The sequence below is a fragment of the Zingiber officinale genome, chromosome 4B (assembly GCF_018446385.1).
Source record: "Zingiber officinale cultivar Zhangliang chromosome 4B, Zo_v1.1, whole genome shotgun sequence".
In the NCBI taxonomy this organism is placed as follows: Eukaryota; Viridiplantae; Streptophyta; class Magnoliopsida; order Zingiberales; family Zingiberaceae; genus Zingiber; species Zingiber officinale.
In genome coordinates, this window is record NC_055993.1 from 80,108,705 (window position 1) to 80,120,122 (window position 11,418).

Consider the following 11,418-nt stretch of genomic DNA (forward strand, 5'->3'; position numbering starts at 1 on the left):
GTTATATAGGTCACGGGTTAGAAAATCCCGCCTACCAATCGACTGGTAAAAGTGCCAGTCGACTGCTCTATGTGGAGATTCGACCGTTACAACCCAACGACCTAATACTAGTCAACTGGTGAAAGTACCAGTCGACTGCTCTACACTGTCTGAGCGAACAGAAGCATTCTGTTGGCTCCCAGTCGACTAACTAGTCAACTATACCAGTCGACTACCATTTCCATCAGTCGACTGGTACCTCGAGTATAGTCTCTCAGCACTCGGACCCTCATCCTTACGACTCACTTGACTCTTCGTTGCAGCCTTGACCTCTTTCCTTCAAGTCTACTTCCTTTGGCTCTCGCACCTCAGATGCATTCAAGTCCGCGGCTCATCCCCAATGTCATCCTTCGCGTATACTTTGAAGTCGCTTCCCTTGGCCCTTGTCCTTGCTGTCTTGTCCACGGTCTCTCGGATGCTCCATCTTTCACCGGACTCAAAGTCATCAAGCTGAGTTATATGTGTATCCTGCAAACCTGCACACTCACATACACATATCAAATAACAAGGGTAAACTCACTTGGCTACCAGGATTCATAAACTCTAGTACTTAGCCTGGAGGTCTAGAGTTCGAATCCTGGGGAAGGCAAAAATCCACTAGCCAGGGGTGAGAAGTGTTGGTTAGTCCTAGGAAAACGTATCGGTTCCACTGTACAAAATTTTTTTGTACAAGTGTCGAACATTTCCTTAAATAACCTATTGTGTTCTTTAGAAGTTAAATTAGGAATCGCAGACGGAACTTAACATCATTGATTCCAAATTTAACTTATCTATTTTTAATGGTTTAGATTTGAATCGCAAGCGGAACTTAACACTATTGATTCAAATCCACCTATGTTATTAATTCCATTAAATATTAATTTCTAAAATTGGATTCTAGGACTGCATGGCGAGGCACATGACCTTCTTGGATATGGGAGCAACCACCACTGCCTAGACAAAGCCTTTTAAGGAAAGCTAATATTTAATTTCCTTAAATAACTCTAGGTTAACCCAAAAGAACAATCGAATCACAAATTCGAAAAAGAAGAAAACACAAACTCGAAAAAATAATTTGAAAAACTAGATCTAATTACCTCTTGTGTTTGGAATTCTTACAAAGAAAATAACTAGTATGATGCGAAAGAAAATTACTAGTTATACCTTCTCTTTGCAAGCTAATGACCTCGAGATCTTCTGCCGTATTCCTCGCCTCGCCTTGAACGTCGTGTGGGCGACAATCTTCCAAGATGAACACCACCCAAAAGCTTCCTTCCTCTTCTTCTAAAAACCGGCCACCACCACCACTAAGGAGAAGAGAGCAAAAGGGAAAAGTGAGGGGAGAGGGAGGGTCGGCCACTTGATGATCTCCAAGCAAGAGAATAAGAATTGTTGTATATCATGAAGCCTCCCCACCCCTTATTTTATATTAGTTGCCCAAGGCAAATAAGGGAAGAATTTTTACAAAAATTAAAATCTTCCATTAGCTTTTTCTTTTCCCTTTTAATTTTCCTTTTCTTTCCTCTTGATTGAATCAATCACCAAATCAATTAGATGATGATTTTTTTTTTATAATTGGCCGGCCCCTTGCTTGGGCTCCAAGCAAGGTGGCCGGCCACCACATCAAGAATAAGGAAATATATTTTTTAAAATTTTACAAGAAGAAATTCTCTTATAAAATTTACAAGCTCTCTTTCCTAAAGTAAGAGTTAAAAAAGGAAAGTTCTAAAAATTAAAATCATGTTTTAAAATTTAAAACTTCTCTTATAAAATTTTCTTTTTTAACATGGTGATAGAAAATTTAAATTTTAAAACTTATCCTCCTTTTTTCTTAAACTATGAGGATGGTTAAAAAAGGAAAGTTTTAAAATCTTTTAAATTTTCTTTTAAAACATGTGACCTAATTCAAATAAGGAAAGTTTTAAAAATTAAAATCTCTCTTTTAAAACTTATAGTTTTTTACAAAGAGAATATTTTAAAAATTCAAAACAACCCTCCTTGTATGAATTATTGTGGTCGGCCCCTACTAGCTTGGTCACCAAGCAATAGGGCCGACCCCTATAGAAGAAGATGTGGCCGGCCCTTGCTTGGTCACCAAGCATTGGACCGGCCCCTTTCTTAGACACCAAGAAGAGTCTTACATTTGGATGGACTTGAGGCTATAATGAAGCTACGACAGGGACCTAGAGGAGAAATTGGTTTTGGCCTTCAGATGAACTTGAGTATCCCGTGCTCGCCCCGAACACACAACTCGAGTTCATCGATAATAACTCATTCCACTAGAGAGTTATTATCGCACTACCACACCAATCTCAAATTACATTATGAGCTCCTTATCATGAGTGTGTTAGTTTCCCTGTGTTTAAGATTACGAATGTCCACTAATTAAGTAAGTTACTCACAACTCACTTAATTAATATCTAACTCCAAGAGTAGTACCACTCAACTTCATTGTCATGTCGGACTAAGTCCACCTGCAGGGTTTAACATGACAATCCTTATGAGCTCCTCTTGGGGACATTCTCAACCTATATAAGTAGGACACAGATTCCTTCTATAATCAACAACACACACTATAAGTAATATCATTTCCCAACTTATCGGGCATATTGATTTATCGAGCTAAACATCACCCTTTGATAAGTCAAAGAAATAAATATTAAATATATGTACTTGTTATTATATTAGGATTAAGAGCATACACTTCCATAATAACTAAGGTCTAGTTCTTTTATTAAGTCAGTACAAAAAGAACTTACTTAAAATGGTCCTACTCAATACACTTAGAGTGTACCAGTGTAATTTATTAATCAAGATAAACTAATACTTAATTACACTACGACTATTCCGATGGTTTGTTCCTTTCCATCTTAGTCGCAAGCAACTGTTTATAAAAAGACACTTTTTATTGTAACGACCCAGCCCCTCGGCCCTTTGGGCGGCCCAACTGGCGGCCCATTTGGCGGCCCAACCGGCGACCCAACTGGCGACCCCTTATGTTGTCTACTGACGACCATCGGCCGTGTCGTTACTCACTAGGTCTTCCCACCCATAGCCAGTGAATTTTTACCTTCCCCAGGATTCGAACTCTAGACCTCCAAGTTAAGTACTAGAGTTTATGAATCTTGGTAGCCAAGTGAGTGGCGCTCACTTGGCTACCAGGATTCATAAACTCTAGTACTTAACCTAGAGGTCTAGAGTTCGAATCCTGGGGAAGGAAAAAATCTACTGGCTAGGGATGGGAATACCTAGTGAGTAATGGCACGGCCGATGGTCGTCAGTCGACGACATAAGGGGTCACCAGTTGGGCTGCCAATTGGGCTGCCCAAGGGACCGCCAAGGGGCCGAGGGGTCGGGCGCTCACTTGGCTACCAGGATTCATAAACTCTAGTACTTAGACTTGAGGTCTAGAGTTCAAATCCTGGGGAAGGCAAAAATCCACTGGCCAGGGGTGGGAAGTCCTAGTGAGTAACGATACGGCCGAGGGTCGTCGATCGACGACATAAAGGGTCACTGGTGTAGCCCTTTTTGCATGTCACGAGGCGCTCCAAATTAATTAAGATTGGAACTCATTGTAATTAAAGTAATCACGTGTAGTAAGGAGTCCCAAGTCATATTTTTCCAAGGATAACTAGTAAATTGTGTGTAAATTCTAGAAGTGACTCAAATTGAGTTATTACATCCACAAAGTCAAATTAACTCTTCCATTCAACTTGCAATTCAAATTCAGCTCTTCTAATAAGATCAAGAATAGATTCAAGAAAGGTTCCTCTCATTTAAACATGATTCTATTCCATCTCATCAATTAAACAACAATTAAATTCGAAGCCTAATTCATTATTGAATCGAATGACTCAATTACTTGCTCTCTACTTCACAATCACAGTAGCAAGTAAACCATAAGCTCAAACACTCTTGTACAAACCTAATCAATATCAAATTCACAATCACCACTAAATTTAACTATTAAACTCAAAAGCTCAATCAGTGACAACAAATCCATTGAATAGAATTAAGGTTTGCTAACTAAATGAACATCACTCAACAATTTGTGACAAGCGAATCATCTATGTCAAAAACAGAAACTAGATTAATACCTAAGTCAGTAGCTAAGCATGGGGTTTGAATTGCAGAAATCTAAAGAAATCAAAGTTACGAACAAGGAATCAGGAATAGAATTGCAAATGAAATTCAAACAAAACAAGATAGCAAGGAAATGAATTAGATCTGAGGATCTAAGAAAGTTCAATAGCAATTCAAAAACAAAACAAAGAAATATAAAAACCCTAAAACATTCCACAAACCAAATCCGTAGCAAAACTTCTTCAATTTGCCAAGAAACAGAGCACCTCTGAGAAACACCCTTCGGGTGACCACCAATGAAGAACAAGTTTCCAACTAATCCAACCGACTCCTCACAGCCTCTGGGAAATACCCTTCGAGCTCACAATCGGCTGGAGTTTACAACGCACCAAGATCAGTGGCTCACTCTAAAATTTTGCATCACTCGAGCAACTGATCAGATTAGCTTGAGTTCAGCAGATGGAATGAATCTGGAATGAAATCCGGATGCTTCTGGAAACCTCCCTTCGAGCTCCGGTGACTGATGAAGATCGCAGCACATGGAAACCTCCCTCTGCCTGGATCGCGGACGGAAATCAGAGTCGAACTCACGGTCTGGAAAACATCCTTCGCCGCTTCCTGATCAACGGAAGATGAACGCCGGTAGCTTAATCATCGCCGACGATGAAGAAGGTAAGCTCTCGGATCTGATCTGAGGGATGGGAGCGTCGGCGTCGCGTGAAGAGAACGAAGGCACTGTAGTACAAAATCGTGAACCGAGCTCAGCTCTCACTGTAGCTTCTCGCGGGATTTAAACCCCTCTTCAAACTTGATCGGACGGTCCAGAGTATTCCAGGGCTTGATCAACGGCTGGATTGTCTCTGATCTGGCTCAAAACCCTTGGATCTTCATCTATGGCTCAGATCTGCTCATCATGAGGTCGGATGGACCAGATTCTCAACGAGTGGCTCAGATCTCTCTGATCTTCAACAAATGGTCCATAATGCTCCAAGGTTTGATCGCCTCATTTAGCCATTGATTTGAGCCCAAATGTGGCCTGATTTGATCAGGTCCATGACCCTTTTGATGCCTACAAAATAATAATAAAATATTAGCATCAAATATCATGAAAAATAGGCTAATTTGCAATTAGGTCTAAGATCATATGTAATTATGAAATATGAGGTAAAATGTGAAATTAAGCTATGAAAAGATCATGAAAAATATGCATTATGAATTAAAACAATATAGCAAAATCATGGTTATCAAACCCCCACACTTAGTCTTGGACGTCCCGTTCAAGTAAAGAAAACCAAAAATCATCTCCACACAAATTCCCTTAGCAATACCTAGAAGATAGTAAAAAGAATTTAACTAAGACCATCTTAAAGATCACAAACATTCATGAAGACAATTCAAACAATAATCAGTAGGTATGGTAGTTTCAATCCAATTGAAAAATTAAACAAGTTGCAATCTCACAATGTATTCACCTATTATAGCCCTCACACTCAAAAATGCATATTAGTAGAGCTCACTCAATGAAACTCACAACATTTCACTACCATAAGCTTGCTTATTTTCTACTTCACCACTATAAACATAGCATACAAGAATCAAAAGGATTTTATCAACAAGAATTGAAATGAAAGCAAGAAGAACAATGAAAGTGAATGAAATGACAAAAGAAAAAGTATTTAATGAAGAAAATGAGAAGATAAGAGTATTGGAGGAATATACTTGATGAGTTGACCAATTTGATGTGAAAAGAGTTGTATACCATTTGTCATTACCAATTCAAAGTATCAAGCTAACCTCTCCTTCAATTTGATGTCAAACAAAGAATCTTGATACTCTATCTTCTACTTGATACTCTCTTGATGTGCCAAAAAATTTATTTTCATTGTTTTCCACTTTTTTTTCATTGTTTTCCACTTTAATTTCAACATTTCAAAACTTAAAAATAATCTCAAATCATGAAGAATAATTCCCTCCCCCACACTTGAAACATTGTCCGTCTCGGACAATAGAATACATCATGATCAATCCAAGTTTATACATCTGCAGCTATGTTTTTTTTTTCCTTCTCTTCCTTCTTGAGATGCTCAAAGCTTATACAGAAATCCAGCTACCAGAAGAACCATTACTGAAGAGAAACCTCCATTGAACCATTAAGAGCTAAGCATAGGGAAATGGTTCATTCATCACTGAAGAGTTTTGAACTTTCTAGCACCAAATCTAGAAACAACAAATGGTCTTGGCACAAAATTGAAATTCCATTCATCATTCAAGATTCAGATTCAAGGGTTCAAATATGCCATTCACATTCTAAATTTTAGAATTTCAAAATTAATGAATACCCACTTCTAAATTTGATCAATTTCTCTCTTCTTATAAAATTTAGATAGCCAGTACATAGCATAGCTCCAAGAACACATCTTAAGTCTCACTCAAGCAAACTTCCAGTTTTTAGGTAAAGGAAACACATCTGCACTTCCAAATCAGAAAGTATCAAAGGCTCCTACTGTTACAAGTGCAGTATCAAGAATCAAATGCACATCAACTGGGAAAGAAATGGAACTTGGTATCTACTCACATAAAAGAAATACACTGGATTTAAAGTCTCTAGCCAGCAGAATTCATGTCCAGAATTATAACTCTGTCCAACTTTTCTTACTGATTCCTTGCACCTGAATTCCAGAAACCATTAAGTTTCTTAACTGACATTTTAGAAACTTGAAATTTGATCTTGTTTCTCCCCCGCTGGAAAATCAGAACTTCCTTAGTTCACCAAAGCAACAAGAAAATAATTCTGGAATTAAACATTTCAACTTCTCAAATTCTGAATTACTGAAACTGAAATCTGCAGATGCAGAATTCAGAAATTGGTAATTATCAGCGCTAAGACTTGGTACATCCTTTATCTTTCATCAACCTTGCACTATTTCTTTTCAATGGCCACATTTTCTACTTAATTCTACATAATTCTAATCAGAAGCATTACTAGCAATTGATACACTAATAAAATCTGTTCTCTCCGGTCAATGCAATCATCCAATCCAACTTTTCCGGGAATACAAACATCACCATCATTCAAATATTTAATGTCACCCCTTGCAGGAATAGAAGCAAAATTCTGTTTAAATTAAACAGAGCTCCAAAACCCATTTCTGAAAATGCAACGCATAATAGCACTCAAATACAATAAGGTTTCAAGAACCTAATAGCATAAAATGACTCAATTCTGAATCTTCAAAGTCTTCATCTTCGACCAACTTTGAAATCCTACAGCAGTCTTTGGAATCATTTGGCACTCAAAGGTCCACAGCCTTTCAGAAATCCAGTTTCAGCATTACAGAAATCTGTAGTATTACTTCAGTTGCAGAATTCTCAATTTTGCAGCAGAAAAGTTCAGAACTTCTTCAGCAATAAAGTGAATGAGGTGAAACTAATGGAGTTGCATACAATTCTGGCACAAAACAGTGTCAATAATTCTCTATTATCATTCAATACCAATGCCCACAGATTTATGGTACACCTTTAGTACCATTCTGCATCCACAATTCTTCACTCTATTCAATTCTATCCTTGCAGTAGTCATTTCTTTTTTGTCTTCTTAATATATTCTAAAGTTTATATTAAATTCCTTAAAAGTAATGTCTCTGAACAACTGGAAATCCATCATTGTTAGCCTTCATTTCTGCCCTTACATCTAGCATTCATCTTCAGCAATCCACTTCCAGCAGGGGTTCTCCAGAATTTCAGATTCCAGAATTTAGTCTTAAGTTTAGAACAGCTAAATAAATGATGAAGTAGTTAAAGCTCGAAACATGAAGAGTTTACAAAATTTTATACCACCATCTAGTACTGAACTACCAGGAAGCCTCAACTGGAATAATAAGAGCTTGATTTCAGTACACTTCTGATCAGAAAATAGTTTGTCTATCTCCTGTATATTTTCTCACTGCTGCAGCTTAGAACATTCCTGCATATCAAAATCCAAAATCCAATTCTTGCACTTGTTACCTTCTGGATTTTTCCCTTTTGTTTATTTTCACATTTAGAACTGGCAATTTGACTTTGTAAGAGTCAAGGTTCTGTTGCTCCAGCAAATGCAACTTAATTTCCTCTTCAGAACTGCTTGAAACACAACAAACAGCAAAGAAATAACCAAATTCAATAGCTCAGTTTAATCTTGATACTGTTGGTTGCTACTCGGAAAACCTAGAGGTTCCACTGTACAAAAATTTTGTACAAAGGTCTGAACCTTTTCCTAGCTACCATGTGTTCTTTTAAATTAAATTTTGGATCGCCTGCGGAACTTAACACGTTTGATCCAAAACTTAATCTATTCGTTCTTTTAGGTTTTGACTTGGGTCTCCTGCGGAACTTAACACGTTCGACCCAAATCACCTTAAGTTATTAATTCCATTAAATATTAATTTCCATAATTGGTTCCCAGTACTGACGTGGCGAGGCACACGACCTTCTTGGATATGGGAGTAACCACCACCGACTAGACAAAACCTTTTATGGAAAGATAATATTTAATTTCCTAAAATAACTTTAGGTTAACCGAAAAGAACAATCAAATCACAAGGATAAATAAAACAAAAAAAACACAACATCGAAAAACATATTCGAAATACTAGAATCGTAAGCCTCTTGTATTTGATATTATTTCCATAAATAACTAGCATGATGCGGAAAGGAAAAATTACTAGTTATACCTTCTAGAAAGACCTCTTGATCTTCTACCGTATTCCTCTTCTAACTTCGGACGTTGTGTGGGAAAGCTTTCATTCCTTCTTCTTCTTCTCCAAGTAGTATCCGGCCACCACAAGAGCTCCAAGGGAGATGAAGGATTCGGCCACCACAAGAGGAAGAGAGGGAGAGGATGATAGCCGGCCACAACACCAAGGAAAAGAGGGAGAGAAATAATAGAGGTTGTATCCAATGAAGGCACCCCCACCCCTTCTTTTATATTCCTTAGCCTTGGTAAATTAGGAAATTTAATTACAATAAAATTTCTTTAATTTCCTTGACATGATTTAATTGAGAAAAATAAAATAAAATTTCCCAATTAAACTATAATGGGCGGCCACATCATGGAGGAATAAATTAGACAAGTTTTAATCAACAAATTAAAAACTTCCTAATTTGTTTCTGAAAATTTTAAAAATAAAATTTCTCTTCAAAAATCTCTTCATGGTTGATAAAAAGAAATTTCTATAATTTTAATTTTTCAACATGTGAATAATTTTTAAAGAGAAAATAAAATATCTCACCAATCTACAAATAAGGAAAGAGATTTAATCTCTTTCTTTAATCTTTTGTAGATCCTTTACAAGAGAGATATTTTAATTTTAATTCTCTTTAATAAATTATATCTTCCACATAATAAAAATTAAAATTAAAATTCTTTTAAATTTAATATGGCCGACCCCCTCTAGCTTGGGTTCAAGCTAGGGCCGGCCACCTTAAACCATGCTTAGGCCGGCCCTAGCTTGATTCCAAGCTAGCTTGGCCGACCCCCTTTAGGTGGGTATAGAAGGTGGGTATAGGTGGGTATAGTACTCTATAAATAAGAGGCTACGATATGGACCGAGAGGAGGAATTGGTTTTGGTCTCCCGATAAAATTAAGCATCCCGTGTTCGCCCCGAACACATAACTCAATTTTATCAATAATAATTCATTCCACTAGAGAACTATTATTGAACTACCGCACCAATCCCAAATTACATTTTTGGGCTCCTTCTTATTATGAGTGTGTTAGTCTCCCTGTGTTTAAGATATCGAATGCCCACTAATTAAGTGAGTTACTGACAACTCATTTAATTAATATCTTAGTCCAAGAGTAGTACCACTCAACCTTATCGTCATGTCGGACTAAGTCCACCTGCAGGGTTTAACATTACAATCCTTATGAGCTCTTCTTGAGGACGTTATCAACCTAGTATCTCTAGGACACAGTTTCCTTCTATAATCAACAACACACACTATAAGTGATATCATTTCCCAACTTATCGGGTTTATTGATTCATCGAACTAAATCTCACCCATTGATAAATTAAAGAAATAAATATCAAATATATGTGCTTGTTATTATATTAGGATTAAGAGCACACACTTCCATAATAACTGAGATATATGTTTCTTTATAAAGTCAGTATAAAAGAAACAAGCTCAAATGGTCCTACTCAATACACTCTAAGTGTACTAGTGTAATTATATAGTAAAGATAAACTAATTCCTAATTACACTACGACCTTCCAATGGTTTGTTCCTTTCCATTTTGGTCGTGAGCTACTGTTTATAATTTATAAGGTACTGATAACATCATCTTCTATATGTGACACCACATACTATGTTATCTACAATATAAATTAATTGAACAACTACAAATAAATTGACCAAATGTGATTCTTTATTCAACATAAATGTTTACAAAAGCTTAGGCTTTCAGTATACACTCCAACAATCTCCCACTTATACTAATGACTAAGCTGCCATATCTTCTACCATACATCTGATTCCCATTCCCTCCACATGCCGATCGAAAGCTTTCGCCGGAAGGGCCTTAGTGAAAGGATCTGCCAGGTTATCCGCTGATGCAATCTTGGCGATGACAACTTCTCCTCGCTTCACGATATCTCGTATCGGTGGTACTTGCGCTCTATATGTTTACTTGCCTTATGAGCTCGTGGTTCCTTGGAGTTGCTATTGCACCACTATTATCACAATAAATTGTGATAATTTAAGTCCATTAAGAAGTTCCTGAGCCATACCGCTTCTTTAGCTGCCTCAGAGGCTGTCACATACTCAGCTTCCATGGTTGAGTCCGAAACGTATTTCTACTTAACACTCCTCCATGAAATGGCTCCACCTCTAAAGTAAACACATAGCCGATGTAGACTTACTGTTGTCCCTATCGATTGGAAATCAGAATCCGTGTAACCCACAGGGAGCAAATCGTCTGTAAACTAGCATATAATCTCTAGTCCTTCTCGGTACTTTAATATATGCTTTACAGTCCAATGCCTTGGTCGGATTACTCGATATCTGCTAACCATGCCCACGAAAACAAATATCGGTCTCGTACATAACATTGCATACATAAGGCTTCCTACAGTAGAGGCATAAGGAACTGCTTTCATGTCTCTATCTCCTTTGATGTCTTAGGAGATATCTCTTTAGATAGAGCTATTCCATGCCTAAAAGGTAAGAAACCTTTCTTGGAATCCTGCGTGCTAAAAGCGAGCAAGGATTGTATCTATATATGAAGCTTGGGAGAGTGACATTCTTTTCTTGCGATCCCTTATTACTTTGATCCCAAG